The sequence below is a fragment of the Falco cherrug genome, chromosome 3, assembly GCF_023634085.1.
Source record: "Falco cherrug isolate bFalChe1 chromosome 3, bFalChe1.pri, whole genome shotgun sequence".
Lineage (NCBI taxonomy): Eukaryota > Metazoa > Chordata > Aves > Falconiformes > Falconidae > Falco > Falco cherrug.
Genome location: NC_073699.1, coordinates 59995228 through 60011243, shown reverse-complemented (window position 1 = coordinate 60011243; position 16016 = coordinate 59995228). Strand labels below are relative to the sequence as shown.

Here is a 16016-nt window from a genome sequence, read left to right as displayed (position 1 = left end):
AGACCGGGAGCAATCCGGTGGTGACCGAGCAAACCCAGTCCTAAAATTATTGGTTCAGGGGATGTGTGGTAAATTCAACATTTGCACTGTGAGAGGCTGTTCGAGATACTCATTATTTGCAAAGCGTAAAAAGCTTTTCAAAAGGGTGAGACGTTGGGATGCCTTTCTTGGATATTTTTCAGTGCCTAGGGGACAAATACATGTCACTTGTCATTTTGATGAGTGAAATTTGTTCAGTTTAAAGCTGTGAGTTGAGAATGATGTTGGTCCCTCCCTCGTTGTCCCCCCCCTTTTAATGTAACAGTAACATTTTCATGCTATTAAGAGTTTTACAGAGATACAAACTCAGATCCCAGGGGCTGTTTTGCAGGCCTGTGTCCAGTTAGCAATTAGCTGTGTGTCGGTTAGAAAGGAGCCAGCCTAGTGTGACTCTGCTACTTTTCTATCCCAGGATACAGCATGCTGGGTGCACACAGGACACCTGCCTTTAAGCTATGCTAGTGTATTTACCAAGGGAAAGACACGAGGAGCCTGGACTGGTACCTCCTGATTTTTCTCCATGAATACTGACAGCAGGAGTGAGTTGCAGGGGGCATGAGCTGTCGAAGCAGAGGGAAGGGAATGGGTTTTTCCTCTTCTCACTACCTTCAACTTGGCTTTGCTGGCAGTGTTCCATCACCTGAATGTGAGACTTAAACTGTAAACTGAACTAGAGTATGGTTTTATAAGGCAGTGCATTTCGAGAGCGTCCAAGCAGCTATAAGGTGGAGGAGCTCCTGGGTGTGTGCAGATGGCCTGTTAGCCGGAGTGGACTGGTCCCTAGGAGGCCAGGCAGGCAGGGGCTGAAGGTTAGGGATATCATTTTGAGCAGTTGCTCACATAAATAAAGGCTGGTGGCCAGCACTGCAGTCTGATGCCAGCACAGGCTGGCACAGCTGCCAAAGGAGGTGGTGGTGTGACTCTGCCGTCACCCCCACTCCTCGTGTCACACCACACCCCCCACTTCTCGGTCTCGCATTGATGAGATCTTGTGGAGAATCATGGTGAGGCACTGGTCAGACTTATTGTGTCTTTCCTGTTTAGTTTTAACTTGGCTAGGTTTGCCTGCTTCTTCCTATGGCCTTAATAAATGGTTTGGGGAAGGGGTCATGGCAGAGGTGGGATGAAGCTGCCAAGAAATGGTGGGAAGGATGGAGATTTTCTCCTGTTGGTAATGCAGACGTTTAACTGGCCAGGGAAAGCGTGGCAGACAGTGGGACAGGGACAAACTGTGAGAGGCAAGGGCTACGTCTGGCTGGGTGGGCTCGGAGCAGCCGGGCACAGCTGGACACAGCCCTGTGTACTTGGTTTTTGAAGAGCAGCTACTTCTGCCATTAAAATACTGTAAACAAGGAAAGTAGTAAGAGCAAGAGGAGTCAACATACTGGGAACAAATGTGCACTTTTCTAACTGGGGACAAAGAAATTGCACTGCGTATTTTGGGTTTTGCTTTCTTGTTTTCTTCAATAAGCATATTTGGTAGATTGAAACCACCAGCCCTTTCCCTTTCTGTGAGTAAAGTTTATTCATTGTCCAACATTGAATCTGGGTTTTCTACTTTTCTGGCACTCTGAGAGAATAAAAATGGAGAGGGATAGTTTGACAGGAACCTGAAGTTCTTCTTTAGACATGCCAGGCCAGGAATGTTTTACTTCTAAGGAATCCTTGGAACTAAAGTAATCTTTCAACCATTAAAGAAAACAACCAGTGGCATCTTGGCATGTGTAACTGTAAGACAATGCAGATATAGGATAAATGTGTTCATTCTTGAGCAGAACATCTTTTCTTAGTAACACTTTAATATTATGGTAAGCATAAGCATAGTTATTAATTGTACTTTATAAAAAAAGGTACTAGTGATTCCCTTAATTGCTATTAACCTTTATTAAGATGAGAGGTGGACTGTGTTGGGTGCATTGCAAACATTCATTGAAGTGCTTTCCCTCCCTGGTAAATTTTGCAGCTTACAAGAGCTAATGATTTAGAAGCAGTTGGGGACTATGCCTATTAACCTGGCCACTGAAGGTCGTTTTATTTTAGGTGTCATGAGGAAGAGGTGTCTTGAAAAGAAATTTGTAGAATGCAATTAGGATTCAGGATGGTGTTTCCCTTTCTGATGGTACTTGATAAATATGAGCATTGATTCTCCTTTGAGTCAGTGAGACTTACCTTATGCTCAAGGTAAACTGCTTAAATCCGTCTCTGAATTGGATGCTTCATGAAAAGAAGACATAGAAGAGCTAAAAATAGTTTTGTAACTAAGGTGCAAGACAGAGTTTAACAGCATGGAAAAGGTTGAAAGAAGTTATATGCTTTCCTGTTTAACACCCCACAAGTAGAGGATGCACTGTGGGAATAAGGACAAAAAGCCAGAATTCCATGGGCTGAAATAGACTGATTCAACAGAAAGCACCCCAGTAAAGAAGAATGGTCTGAGTTGACCTTGGTAAAGGTCTTAGCCAGCTAGGTTGCATCTAGAGTTGCTAATAGAAAGTAGGAGTTGTCCATGCCTCCCTCATTGTTAGGCTTTTTAGGAACTCAAATTAAAATAAATTTGTGTTGATGTAATATTGCCTATCTTCTGTATTTTGTTTCATGTCGTCATTGTATATTAAATTAGAGTACAGTTAAACCATATTAATGATTATGTGTAGACAAATAAAAATGAAAACCTTAACTGAGATAAAAGTTCCATTTAGTTACTCTGTCTGAAGCGTAATTCTTGTCTGTCTGGGGTACAGCCTCAGGTACATCCCAAAGTATCTTAGATGCATAAAATTCGGTTACCTGTGGTTCATAATGGGAACAGGGGAACTGCAGCAGGAGGTAATCACTTGATAATCCAGTTAATGTTCTTAGTCAGAAAGTAGCTACAGATATGAAAGTGGCAAAGGGCAGTGCTGAATTAATTGCAGTAAATCTTCTGTAGGCAGGATTTCAGTTGCAGAAGCACTGGAGCCAAATTTACTGATTGTTCCTTCAATAGTCTTAAAAGGGAGTGGATTTGGCACTGCCTGGCAGACTACGACTTCAAACAACAGACCAAATAAATCCCTGCACTGAGGTCAATAAACCAGTGTCAAGAATAAATCTGACCTGCTATGTCACTGAGTTGCACTAAGGGATATCTCACCTGAACTTTTACTACTTGTGCATTTGAAGGCAATGGTAATATTGGCCAGTTAGAGGTCTGCAGGCATTATGTTTGCAGTGAGGGAAGACAGAAGATCTGATCTAATTTCTAAATTTTACGTTCATCTGCTGTCTCACAGTGATCACTCTTAATTTTGAGAATTTTGTTTCATTGCCATGCAGAAAGCTAAGCTGCATGAGTCATGGGCAGAACAGTTTGCCTTTAATAAATGGAAGTGGATACGGTAATAATAATAATAATAATAAAAAAAACCAAAACAGTTTGACTCCAAACCCATCTACCCGTCTAGACAGATAGTGCCAAGCTCCTGTCTGCTAAGAAATATCTTCTTAATAATGCTGTGTAATAATGCTACTACTTCTACGGTACTTGCCATTTTTTGAAGTACTGTACCCAGCTAATTCATCGTTGGCTAGGCTTGAGATAGCCTTTTGCTGAGTTTGATAGCATTTTTGTGTCTTGCTTTTCTGTAATGTGCTATTTTGAATGCCATGTCCAATCAATTAGGGAATCACAAGAATGTTTTAGGCAGCAGTTCCCAGGGCTGGGCAATAATCCTTGTCCCTGCTCTTCCAGGGTTGCCTATTCATCCTTTCCTGGCAGAGACCGTGTGTTTCCCCATTCCCCTCTCCTATAAAAAACAGCCCTTGTTGTGGCCAAATATTCTGCATGGGCCCATTTTCCTTGCGGCTGTCCTCCTCTGAATGGTACCCCATGGGGAAGGGGAAGAGGGGCGTGGAGGTGGGCACTTTTTCCTTCCCCACCTCTAATCCACCTGCTTTATGTCGGAGGCTGTATTTTGTCTTTATTCATCCCTGGTTTTTCATGCCAGGAACAACTCCTTTCCTCTCTCCCTTCACAGGGCTTTCCCAAGCAAGTTGCTTATGTTCACTGAAGGGGAGAAACTGGAAAACCAAAAGCAGTGGATGGCTAGAAAAGGGAATGGAGGACAGAATTTTCTGCCTATTTTACCCATTTCCCCAGCTTAGTGTCAATCTCTTGGGTGGCTCTGACTCTCGCTCATACAGCTGGGTTACCTAGGTGTCTTGACAGCTATGTGCCTTTGCCTGCAAAGGATGAGATGCTGGGAGCAGCCTGGCTTCCAGCCCCACACAGAAGCAATTTGGATATGCATCTGGCTCCTTGCATGGGTAGGAAATGGAGGATCTTGTTCTGGAGACAATTCAGGGAAGGTATATGGCACAAGGGGAAGGAAGGTGCTTTGGAGGGGAGGGAGATGAAGAGGTACCTTTTGTAAGGGCAAAGGAGGAATAGAGGGTTGGGAGGCTGCTGGTGAAGAGGTCTGGTGGTAAGTGGAGGGAGGGGAGAAGGGCTGAGCAGGGATGGAGGGTGGGGCACGCTGGATATGGGAAGAGAAGAGGGGATGACCGGACAGGATCAGGCTGGGAGAGGTTTTCTGTAGCCACCAAAACAGAGAGGAGATGGTGCATGGGTTGTGGCACACAGAGCCGGTGTGTCTAGAGCAGCAGGATGAGAAGGGTTCAAAGCCTGTGCCTTCCGGGCGACCGCCTGTGTGGCATCCTGAGCCCCTCCCAGGCTGGTGGTGTTTTTAAATGAGCGTAATGGAGGAGTTAAGAACATCTCTGCAGCAGGGCTGTGTGTCTGGCTGCCAGTGGGGCCTTTTGTGGAGGTGAGAAAGGATTGCCTTGGGCTGCGCTGAGCCTGATGTGTTGGGAGTTGGGACAAGCTGAGACTCAAATTGGACCATTAAACTCATTTGTTCCTGACATCCAGGTCTAAAGCATCACCTCCAGGGGGGCGAGAAAATAGCAAAAATAAAATAATTGTCCCACAGCAAGGCAGGAGCTCAGTCTCTTCTAGTACTGCCTGGACTTGTCATCCAAGCTTGCTTTTGTGTAAACAGACATTGGGAAAACTCCAGTGAAGTGCAGCGGGATTCTTCATGTTTCCCACCTGTGTGAGGAGTATGGTTTTGGGCTTGATATAAATTATTGGAAGAACATTTCTTTTAAATAATTAAAAACTGCTGATTCATGGAAGCCTCAACTTTCATGGAGCTCCCATCTGACAGAAATCAGGGCAAGCTGGCCAACTAACCCACTTTGGAATTAGTAACATTTGAAAATGAAGAAAAAAAAATACTGCGAACGTTGAGAGCCCTGAAACTTAGGTCCGTATCAGTAGCCTAGAGGTACCAGCTATCTCATATCCTCATATTGCAAAGGTTTTCTGCCCATAGGAACAGCCTGTAATACCACTTGACGTTTTGAGTTAAATCAGTGGGCTGAAAGTCTTCTAGATCCTTGGATGGAAGATGCTATTATATATGCAGTATATCCACAAAAGGGATCACAGAGTCTATTGTAACGGTGGGGCAAATGAGCCTGCAGTGCTGTGCAAGGGCAGCGCGTTGCTGGGAGGTGCTAACACTCCATGTGTATTACTGCTGGAGAGCAGCGCCAGCAGCTGCCTCTGTAATGGGCAGTACAAGGGCTGCAAAAGTTTGAGTTGGTAAATCTCGTATTGTTTTTCAAATAAGATTTCCTAGGTCTCCTAGCTTGCTTTTGAGGCTTGATTTGATTCGGACCAACTCAGTCCTCTTCTTAGTTTGTTTTTTGGTGGGTTTTTTTTCTTCCTCAAATCAAACCTTGTTAACTCTAATGTGTGTCTTAGCTGTCAAGTCCAGTCCCTTGTGATTAATGATGGCTTCCAGAGCTCCTGGTGGAGAAGAGTATACGAGTCTTTTTACTTCAGCTGCTTGACTAGAGGTATGCCTTCTCGTAGCTGATGGCACACATTTTCCTTTTGAAGTTTCCTTCCTTCTTACGCACGTTACAATGTGCCAGATCTGCTAAACGGCACAGCAGGTATGTCTTGCTCTGATTCTACACTAAACACAGAGCAGTGCAGTTTTGCAAATCTGAGAAATGGTACGTCTGCTGCCTACTGCAAAACCTCTCCCTTCTTAAATCCCTCAGAGATGCTGCTAATTAAAGGAGATATCATCATTTCCACTGCGTGCCCCGCCCTCCCCCCCCCCCCCCCCCCCCCCAGTCCATATGAGAGGCCTGAATATAATTTGGATCTTAGAGTTTTGGGGACCTCTCAAAATACACTATCTAAAGAGAGACTAAGCTTAATTTATCTGCTATGTTGCAACAGGATTGAAGGCGCAGTATGAGAGCATGCTGGTCTGTGGCTCTCCCGTAGCCAGCCATCACTACCCTTCCCATGGCCAGTTCCTCCGCTGAGAAAGAGCAAGTTCAGCTGCTTCTGCCCCCCGAGAGAAGCCAACAAGCAGAGCCTCTGGGCGCCGTGGTGTGGCGGCGTCTCAAATCCAATAGCTGCTCATATGTGTGTAGTTAGTGGAGAGCTCAGTTACGTGCTCCAAGAGGAGCTACGCATTTACCAAAATGCAATGGTCCAAGTAGGATTATCCCCTCCCAAATGGTTTCTGTACGAACTAGGGATTTTTGATGATTTCTGACATGTGGCATGTTGAGGTCTGTATCATAGTGAAAACTCAGAAGTCATTTCCAGTTTTGCATTAGCCGTTCTGCATTGGGAGCTGGTATATGGCAGAAGCTGCGGGTTTTTTCAGTTTTGGTGATGCTGCTGAGTGAAATAGGGTCCAGATTTTAAGTGTATGTGGTTTGTCACTGGAAATTAAAATCAAAAAGGCTGATACCCCCCAGCCTCCAAGCAAAGACCCCACGTGTAAATCAAAGCCAGCCCTTGCCAGTGCCCAGCTTTTAAGCTCACAGGGAGTCTCTCCATCACTAGGGTTTGGTTGCGACTGCAGCAGCTAAACTCATCTGCGAAAGAGAAGAATTCATTTAGCTGAGCCAAAACCCGGCCGGATTCCTCCAGACGCAGGTGGGGATCCCGGTGCGGGTTGCAGGGGTGGCTTCCAGCTGTATGCCCGGGGAGCAGCCCCCGGCATCCCCCCTCGCACCGCAGCAGCAGGCCGGGGGGACTGGCCTCAGAAACCTGCTGATATCCAGCTTTTGCCGTTCTCCACGGCGTGGGCTTTTTTTTTAATTTTTTTTTTTTCTCTTCCCCCCCCCCCCCCCCTCCTTTCTGGGCCCCCCCCCTTCCCTCCCGCTCGCGCTTTCTCCCCCCCCCCCCCCCCCCCTTTCCTTTTTCCCTCCCTCTCTCCGGAGGAGCCTCCGCAGCCCTGATTTGCTGGGAAGCGGTGGAGGCTCGCCCTGGGCAGAGCCGGGCTGCGCTGCCGCTGCTGACGCGTGGCCACCGCGCCGGGAGCAGCCCCGCGCCCCGGTCCCGCCGCCGCCGCCGGGCGCCCCCGCCGCTGCCCGCCGCCGCCAAGGTACCGGTACCGGCCCGCCGCTGCCGCCGCGGTGCGTGCGGTGTCCTCCCCGCACGGGGAACCGGATATGCCCGGGGGGGCGCGGGTAGATTGCACACCCCCGACCTTTTTCTTAATATATACGTATTTTTATATCTATCTATATATATATAACCTCTTTCATAGGAGCCATTTTTAAGTTGGCAACGGCGGAGGGGCCGGGGGGCGGCGTGAGCGAGACCAGGATGCCCGGGGGGGGGCGCCGGGGGAGGCAGCGAGCGGTGTCCCCCGCGGAGCCGGCGGGGCTTCTTGGGGGGCCGCTGCGGCCCGGTGGGGAGGGGACGGCTGCTCCCGCCGCAGCTGTGCCGGGGGGGGGGGGGGGGGGAAGCGGTGTTGCAATTTTAATTCAGTTTTATTTTTAGGGCAATCCGCATTTCTGTGGGGAAACTTCTGTAGACGGCAGAGGCACGGGGGGGGGGGGGGGGGGGGGCTGTCTGGCTTGGTAGGGCGCACCCCAAGCCCCCCTCCCCGGGTGCTCGCTGCCTCCCTCACCTGGGGGACACAGCGCCTGGGCGGTGCAGGGGGAGCCGGCTCCCACCCCGGCCCCTCCTCTGTCCCACCCCCCGGCAGGGGTTGCGCGCCCTGCGGTGGCGGGGGGGCTGTCGTCCCCGTGTGTGTCGTCCCCCCCCCTCCTCCCCGGCCGTGGCTTCTGCAATGCGGTGGGTGTGGCTATGTACGGAGCGCATCGCAGCCCTGGACCGCTGCAGTGGCAGCGCCGCTCCGGCCCCCGCCCCACGGCCCCAGGCCGGTAGCGAAGGGCTGCCCCGGTGCCGGTGCCGCCGGGCCGGGCCCGCGCTGCCGGTGCCGCCCGCCGGAGGGCTCGCGCGTGGCTGCCCGGCGCGGGCCCGCGGGCGCCCAGGTGCGCGGGAGCGGCGGCCCCGCGGAGCGCTCGGCCAGGTCTGTGGGGAGGGGGCAGCGGGGAGCCCGCGGGTGCGGCCGGCGGGTGACCGGAGCGGGGCTGCGGGGCGGCGGATGGAGCGTTTTGGCGTTTCAGGTTCTCTTGTTTTTCCCGCGGGGCGGAAACTTTGTCGGTAACGCCGGTTGCGCTCTGCGATGGTCTCGAGCAGCAAAGCACAGCCAGCCTGGCCGGGGTGTGTGTCTCGCTTTTATTTCTCTCGGGGCTGTGCTCGAGGGGACGGCGTTGGGCCGAGGTGGCCGTCGGTCCGGGTGCTGTTCTCCAGCGCCCGCTTCTCTCTGAGGTAGAGGTGGCGAGCAGTCCCTCAACTCAACATGCGCGTTTCTTGTAAGTCGAAGGGGAAGTACTCACAACATTTGAAGTCTTTTCTGTCAAAATGATTGCAACTCAGAGGCCTGCTTGCAAAAAAAAAAAAACCAACAAACAAACCCCCCCAAAAAAACCAACCCAAAAAACCCCAACAAAACAACCAAACCCCAACCGAAACAGCTCTGGGTTAGGCATGTCCCACGTGCATCTGTCTTTTTACACTGTGACGAGCTGAACTGTATCTTTTTCATTTTACTTTTAATATTGTCAGCATTTGTTTGTGTCCATAGAAAGCTGGGAGATTTGTATAAAGAAAACAAGCATAACTAAATCTCACAGAAAAAGAGACTATAAGCAAAACGTCTAAGTTTTTGACTAGTAAATCTTGGTCAGTTGCTTTTCCTTTAAGCCTACAGAGAACAGTCCTTTCATAGAGTCTTAAAAAGGTCAAGCTCATCGTGCTGCATCACTGATGTGGTTAAATACACGGGTTGTGCTGCACCTGTGTGTGTACATGCATAACATTGGCTGGGTGAACGCTGCTGTGCTGGTCTCCTTGGGCTGGAAAGTTTCAGCTCTAACGTGGGGATGAGACCTGCATGGCAATAAGGGGGGAAGAGAGCCCAAGAGCACTGCATTAGAGTAAGAGCCACTGGAAGTTTATTCCGTACAGCACTGCTTCAGCAGGAAGGCTCCTTGAGCTGTCAGTGTGCTGCAGACCTGCTTGCTGCAGCAGAGGACATAAAACGCATCGAGAAGCATTAAAAATACATCGGTTATATTTAATCAGACTAGTACAGCGCAGGCCTCTCCCCGAACTAAATGCACGCAGTCGCATCCCTCCATTAATGATGCAGCTGATGGCCTTTTCTCCCCAAAGGCTGCCCAGTATGACCGGGGAGCTGGTCAGATGCACGTCAGGAGCTCATCCGATGGGAGCCTGCTTCTGCGGTGGGCAGGTTTGGCCTTGAGGAGGAGGAGGAGCAGGGGGGGCCCGCAGGGTGTGGTACCCAGCCCCAGCCCCCCCCGCGCCTCCGCCTCCCTGGCTCCTTGCAGGGTAGGGCTGTGTCTGTCTGCTGGGGAACTGCAGCAAAACTGGCGAGGTCTGCCTAGAGTTGGGGTTTTATTCTCTCCTCCGAGAAGAAGCAGCGAAGGTGAAGCTACAATTTAACGCAATTTTTGAATTAAACAGGGTGAGGTCTTTTGTTGTCTGTAGTGGAAACCTGCTGAATATTTAGTCTTTGATGAAAAAGAAATACTGTTCACAGGTTTTTCTTTGAAGGTTGGGAGGGTTTATATATAATATGGACACTGATGGTAGATTTGACCCGGATTAGCATGCTGGCACCTGTATTTGTTAGGTTTGCTGTTTGGTGCAATGGTTGTGAATGCCTTGGCTATGCATGGTTGTTTTTTTGAAAAAATACGTGAAGTATCACTTCTTCATATTTCAGGAATGATCTGGAGTTAACAGAAAGTTCTTGAAATGTGTTAAATGTGTTATTCATGGTGGGTGACATTCAGACTTGTTTCATGGAAATCTCATGTACCAGTAAATGACTGCTTGTTGACTCAGGGAAAACATCAAACTATTTACAAGTGGTTATAAAAGAATGCTTGTTTCTCATCAGATGAAGTATCAGCTCTGTCTCTCAAGCTACAGCATTTTCAACGTGGAACTATTGATAAATGTGTGACTTTTTCACAACAAAATACATCCTTGGGTGAGAATCTGTGTACGTTCAGTGCGTGTTCAATGTATGTTGTACTTTGAAAACAAAGGGTTGGTCCATGCAGGGAGGGCTGTTGTGAGTCTGCAGGATTGTGGTTTTTTTGGTATGTATAGTGTGGTCCTGGGGTATTGTATTTTAGCATCTTAATTATCACATTTTTAACTGGAAATATAACTGTAGGGTTTGAATTTTCAGTGTTCCATTCAGACATAATTTCTCTCTAAGCAAATGAAAATAAATGCATGTGTGTAATTGAAAAATATGATTGCTGTCAACTAAGCTGAAAATTAAGCTGGAAACATGTTTATTCCGAAGGATCATGATAGATTGTTTTTGTTTGGTATGAAAGTTATAGGGTATATAAAAGTGTTACCCAGAACTGGACTTAAATAAGCATTGCTAAGCAGTTTGAATCAGTGCTGTAAAGGAAGCCTTTAAAAGAGATGAGCTACTGAAAAGATGATGGATTAGCTAGGTTTTACAGCATGTTTCTCTTAATTTTTAATCTCCAGTATTAGCCATTTCTAATGGCTGGGGAATGGTCCAAGTCTAAATGCGTATGTGAACACATAGCACCTCCTCTTGCATTAGCTGGCTGGAAACACCCAAAGAGAAACGCTTGTTTTCTTCAGAAAGATCTCCAGTTCTTAAAAAGAACAGCACAGGTAGTGGGGAAGAAGAGCCTAAACACTTATCTTGGCTTCGGTAAGAGAAATCCTACGGGCCCTTTGCTCCTGCCCCTGCCATTCTCAATTGTTGTCACCATAAGCGTTGGTGCAGAGGAAACTCAGGAGGATTGCCAAGGACTAAATGTCTGTGGAAAAGCAGAAATGGGTCAGTATTTGGGACAACTGAGTTAATCTGAGACAGTGTTCTGTGTAGACAGCAAACTCGGTATCTCCTGCACCCTTCCCAAGTAGTTGATATAATGCAGTTTGAGTAATTGTCAGGTTTTTGTCTCTGAAGGAAAATGAAATCTTTACTTTTTACTTGGTCTTTGGCTGTATCAGCAGAGCTGGTTGCTCTTGAATAAAGCAGATAAAAGCAAAAATAAAATTATAATAATCTTGTACATCACTTGTTAATCTATTTGCAACACATGGGACACAGCATATGAAAGGATAATACATAAATACAAGTTTAAAAAGTACGTAGAAGTATAAAAAAGAGTGAAATTCCCATTTTTACATAGACCCCTTCAATTTTTTTACCCGTGCCTTTATAGACCCTGGAAATACATTGTGTGCCACAGACAGAGAATCCCTTTCAGTAGCTTCACTGCCTATCAAAACTGATCTGTTAGCAAGCTGAGAAGCAAAAGTAGTACCGAAATCCGTGGGAGATGTTTGAACCCACTGAGAAAAGTCTTTAGAGGGTTAAAGAGGAATGTGGAAACCCAGGACCTAGAGCGTGTGGGGGGGGTAAAGGGCTGGAATAAATGGAAAGCATATGTGAGTATAAAGAAGTATTTCAGGAAGGGCGGGGGGGGGTGTAAAGAGAAAAAAAGCAGTATACAATTTCGGATACATGCTCATGTGCATGTATTTGTATGAAACTTATGTTTGCTGACAAATGAGACAGAAGGGAAAAGTCATAGCTTTGCTTTAATGAGTTAGAGGTTGGAGAATAAAGCTTTTGCGTGGAATGGAGAATGGTTGACTTCTCTGTTTTCAGGCTACTTTAAAATCTGAACTACCAAGGTATGGTATGTGTCTGTTGCTTGGCTTTTACTGCAGCCTTTTTCCTGATACAGGGGCTAGGTTTTGGTCCCAGGGGGGCTGCAGGTAGCAAGCGGGGCAACATATTTGAAGTGGGAATGGCAGATCCTGATGGGCTCTTGGTTGGAGCCCTGTTGATGGATGATGTTCATGCCAGAGAGGAAGAGAAAACACCTGTTGGCCCATGTCAGGCCAGAGCAAGCCACATGCTTAGTCCTGTCGTTTTGCTGTTCTCTTTGGTTGTGTCCTGCTCCCCTGGCTAGGCTCCTGCCTATCGCTCCCACCCCACATCGCCTGGCTGCAGTCACTGGCTGGGCACCCCTTCCTTGGGGCTCCTTGGTGGGGTCGCTGCTGGGTCAGGACCTTCCGGCTCTGTCCATCCTAGCCATCACCCAGGAGGGTGGCCAAGCACCTGTCCTGCTTCCTCTCCTCTCCATTTGAGATTATCCCTCCACGTTACTCATCTGCAGAGCTTCATCCTTTGCAGTGGCTCAGCCTCAGCGCTCTCCACCTCCCCAGAGGAGCGGAGGAGGTGAGTAAATCCTGGGAGGCAGCCACATGCCGGGTGCACCAGCAGCTTTTCCCCAGTGGCAGGAGGTGACACCGCTCACAGCAGCAGGGGAACATGACATTGCTGGTGGCAATGGAGCAGGAGGAGTCGGTCCCTGGTAGCAGAGGTTATCTTGTTTACTCCTTATGAATCTGAGGGCAATTATGTGTAACATCTCCTCATTGCCTAGGACATACTGGGTGCAAATAATACCTTATTTAATAAGCCAGCAAATGCAAACAAACTGTGAAGGGAAAAAAAAAAAAAAAAAAGCAGCTCTTCCAGACCTAGAAAACATTAGAAAACATATGCTTATGCTGAGAGACCCGTTCTTGCACCCTGACTGACGTTGGGAAGAATCTTTATCTGCCAGTCTTCCCACAGAAATTGGTAAGCCTGTTTGTGAAGCAGGGCACAATTTGACTTAGGTGGAGATAGCAAAATCTGACCCTACCAAATTGTAGCTTAGGTCAGTAAACTGTAATGTCTCAAAGGACCCTGGAGATGATTACTTCACCAGGTCCACTGAATTTGTCACTGTTTTCTTTCAGTTAAATGACTGCTGTTGCAGAGCAAGGGCTGGGGCAGGCAGCTCCCCAGCGCCGTGTGAGTGCTGCGGGTGCCCTACAGCTGCGCTCGAGTCACTATATGGACATAAACATCTATAGAGAGAGAAACGTTGCCAATTGCTTATGGGAATTATTTGTGGCAAGAAACCTAGTACCTCGGGTTTGATCTTAGTAGCAGTTCTTAACCTTGCATATCAGTAAATAACAAGGTTTGATAAAGAGAAAGGTGGTGGGTGAGAGATAAATGTGTGCTCTCAGGAAAGCAGGGTTGTCTTGGCTTATCCAGCCGGCCTTGGATGTCCAGGCATTAGTTGCAGAGAGCCCTTTGCATGGGGCATCTGGCAGCAGCGTTGGCCGGGGTGGTTAGGGAGGGTGATGCGACGTGCTGACCTCCGAAAGGCAGCTGCTCCTTGTCTTGAAGCAGGAGTAAAACACGGGTCTCACTCCCGCCTGAGGGTCTGGCACAAGGCACACTTACCTCTTGTTGTAAGTAGGTTTCTTAACTGTTCATTTTATAGTGGCAGTACATGGCTGGTTTTACCATGTGTCTTGCTAGGCAAACACTGACGTAAGATCTTGAGAACAACCCTGGCAGGAGAGGCCCAGCTGTGCGGTTGAAAGGTGAAGTGAAATGACAAGGTTTTTACTTTGGAATTTGTCTTTTCTGTTTCTGTCGCTCTCTTTTGGATCATTCCAGTAGACTGAAAGTTTTGGTTAATTATATGTGCTTAAAGGGAAACACTGTAATGTAGTTTCCACATACTGGAGCATTATTCGTGTACAGCTGGAGCTGGCAGCCTTTCATTCCCTTACCACCTCCTTTTTCTCCTAAAAATAGCAGCACACTACAGTGGGATCACAGGAGAGACAGAAGAACGTTTCCTGAGCAACAGTTTTTGCCGGGTGGTAGTTGAGGTAGCATCAAGAACAGATTTGGGGGGACTCGGAGGGAGACGTAAATAGGAACAGACCAAAATTGGGCAGAGGCAAAACTGGAGTGGAGAGGACAAGGCTGGTAGGGAGGAAGCGTATGGATGGCGAGGTTCACTGGGCTGTGTAACAGCTTGGCCAGGGAGTTGGAAGAAACCTCAGCATTTGAATCATTTAGGAGTTGCTGAGACAGAGCACTCAGCAGCACTGTAGGGGTAGCAAAGTCATGGTGTGGGTAGGAGGTGCGGACAAGATGACCTAATTTCCATCTCTGATTTCTATGATTTATTAAAGAATTTTGCAGGCTTTCTCTTAGCAGGCTTAGAGCTGGAATTTGAGGCATGGCAATTAGGAGGGTCCTTTAATACTGTGCCAACATGCTGTCAGGGCTTGATCACTTACTTGCAGGGGTAGTGTGCTAAGTGCAGCAGACAGAGGCTGTGGACAGACTACGCTGGTTTAGATCCTAGTATTGACCCTGGTTTGCATTCCGTGTTCAATCCTGCTCTCAATGCCACTACTCCTATATATAGGTTATAATAATATATTAATGGACTATATTAGGTATCTCGTAAAAAGTAAAAGTAAAAAAGACAACCACCACTCACAACCACTTCTCATGCCACCCTATTTAATGACATCATCATCAAACTAGGCAATAGTTGATCTGTCTTAGTTTATTCCTATCTTGGGAATTCCTTTGCACCTGTAATGGGTTGGAGAAGAAGAGTCAGGAGATAATGTTTTAACCTCCACTGGTTGTCCAAGGTAGGGGAAAAAAGACAGTGCCCACTGCTTTTATCAATATATTTAAATATACCCAGCTACACTTTCTGTCTGCATAAACTGTGTGCCTTCCTGCATTTGCGTGTAACTAAATATGCCACACAATTATTGTGATGGTGAAATGCTGGTATAACTAAAGTTACTTGAGAAACCTGCCTTTCTTTTCAAAGTGTTGGTGTTGAGGTTGTTATTTCTGATCCGTACCCATTGACCACAGTTCTTGCAAAGCCAAACCAAACCATCCAGACTGTCACATTTAAAGTTTGAAAGTGTTTTATCCTCATTTGCTGGTTGTGTGACACAGATTTCTTAACTTACTTTTCGTTGTGCAAACCCAAAACTATTTTTCTTACAGTCACTTCATACATAAACCATGAATATTGTACTTTGCAACTTCTCTGCTAAGATGGTAGTGCCAGAGAAGCGAAGCCCATCCTTTTCTCAGCCTGAGGGGACAGTGATTGAATTAAGGATGCAGAGCTGAAGAGTAAAAATAAGTTCCTTCTTTATAAATTTTTGCCATCTTCCCATTGCTGTGCTATAGGAACAGACGTAAAATGTCTGTTACTAGTGTAGGGCAAATGCTGTGATTTTGGGGTTACCAATGGAGTCAAGGCTTTTGTAGTTTCTGTGTTACACTGGCCAGAAGGATACCAGCAGCTTCTGTAACTTCTGTATTAAAGTAACCTTGTTACCTGGTTTGGGACTCTGTCCCTCTTCAGCTCCAATTCTGTTTTTACCTGTCTGCTGTGCAGGTATGATCAGTGCGTTTTCCCCATTCCTTGTTGTTCTGAATAACCTCAACCACACCCCAGGAGCAGTTTGGTTATTGCAGTTTTGCAGTTTCCTGCATTTTCCATCATTTGAAGCACTGCTTTCTAACTCGTGCTGGTGTTTCTTCTATCAAAGAAGCAAGCAGCTGGTGTGAAGGAAGATGCCGCCTGTGACCTTCTGTGATTGTGTT

General features: G+C 47.4%; 1 protein-coding gene across 30 annotated transcripts in view; it reads left to right on the top strand.

The window, feature by feature from the left end:
• Positions 1 to 16016, top strand: part of EPB41L3 (erythrocyte membrane protein band 4.1 like 3) — a 143281-nt gene that overhangs the window by 39312 nt on the left and 87953 nt on the right. For 14 of the 30 annotated variants that reach the window (XM_055705055.1, XM_055705041.1, XM_055705052.1 and 11 more), the window contains exon 1: positions 7365 to 7502. The exons of 4 other annotated variants lie outside the window; for them this stretch is intronic. The gene's annotated coding sequence lies outside the window, so the exon portion shown is untranslated. Of the gene's footprint in view, positions 1 to 6936; positions 7052 to 7360; positions 7503 to 8306; positions 8439 to 9085; positions 9960 to 16016 lie in introns of those variants that run through there. 12 more of the 30 variants (XM_055705038.1, XM_055705032.1, XM_055705036.1 and 9 more) reach the window with 8 other exon arrangements.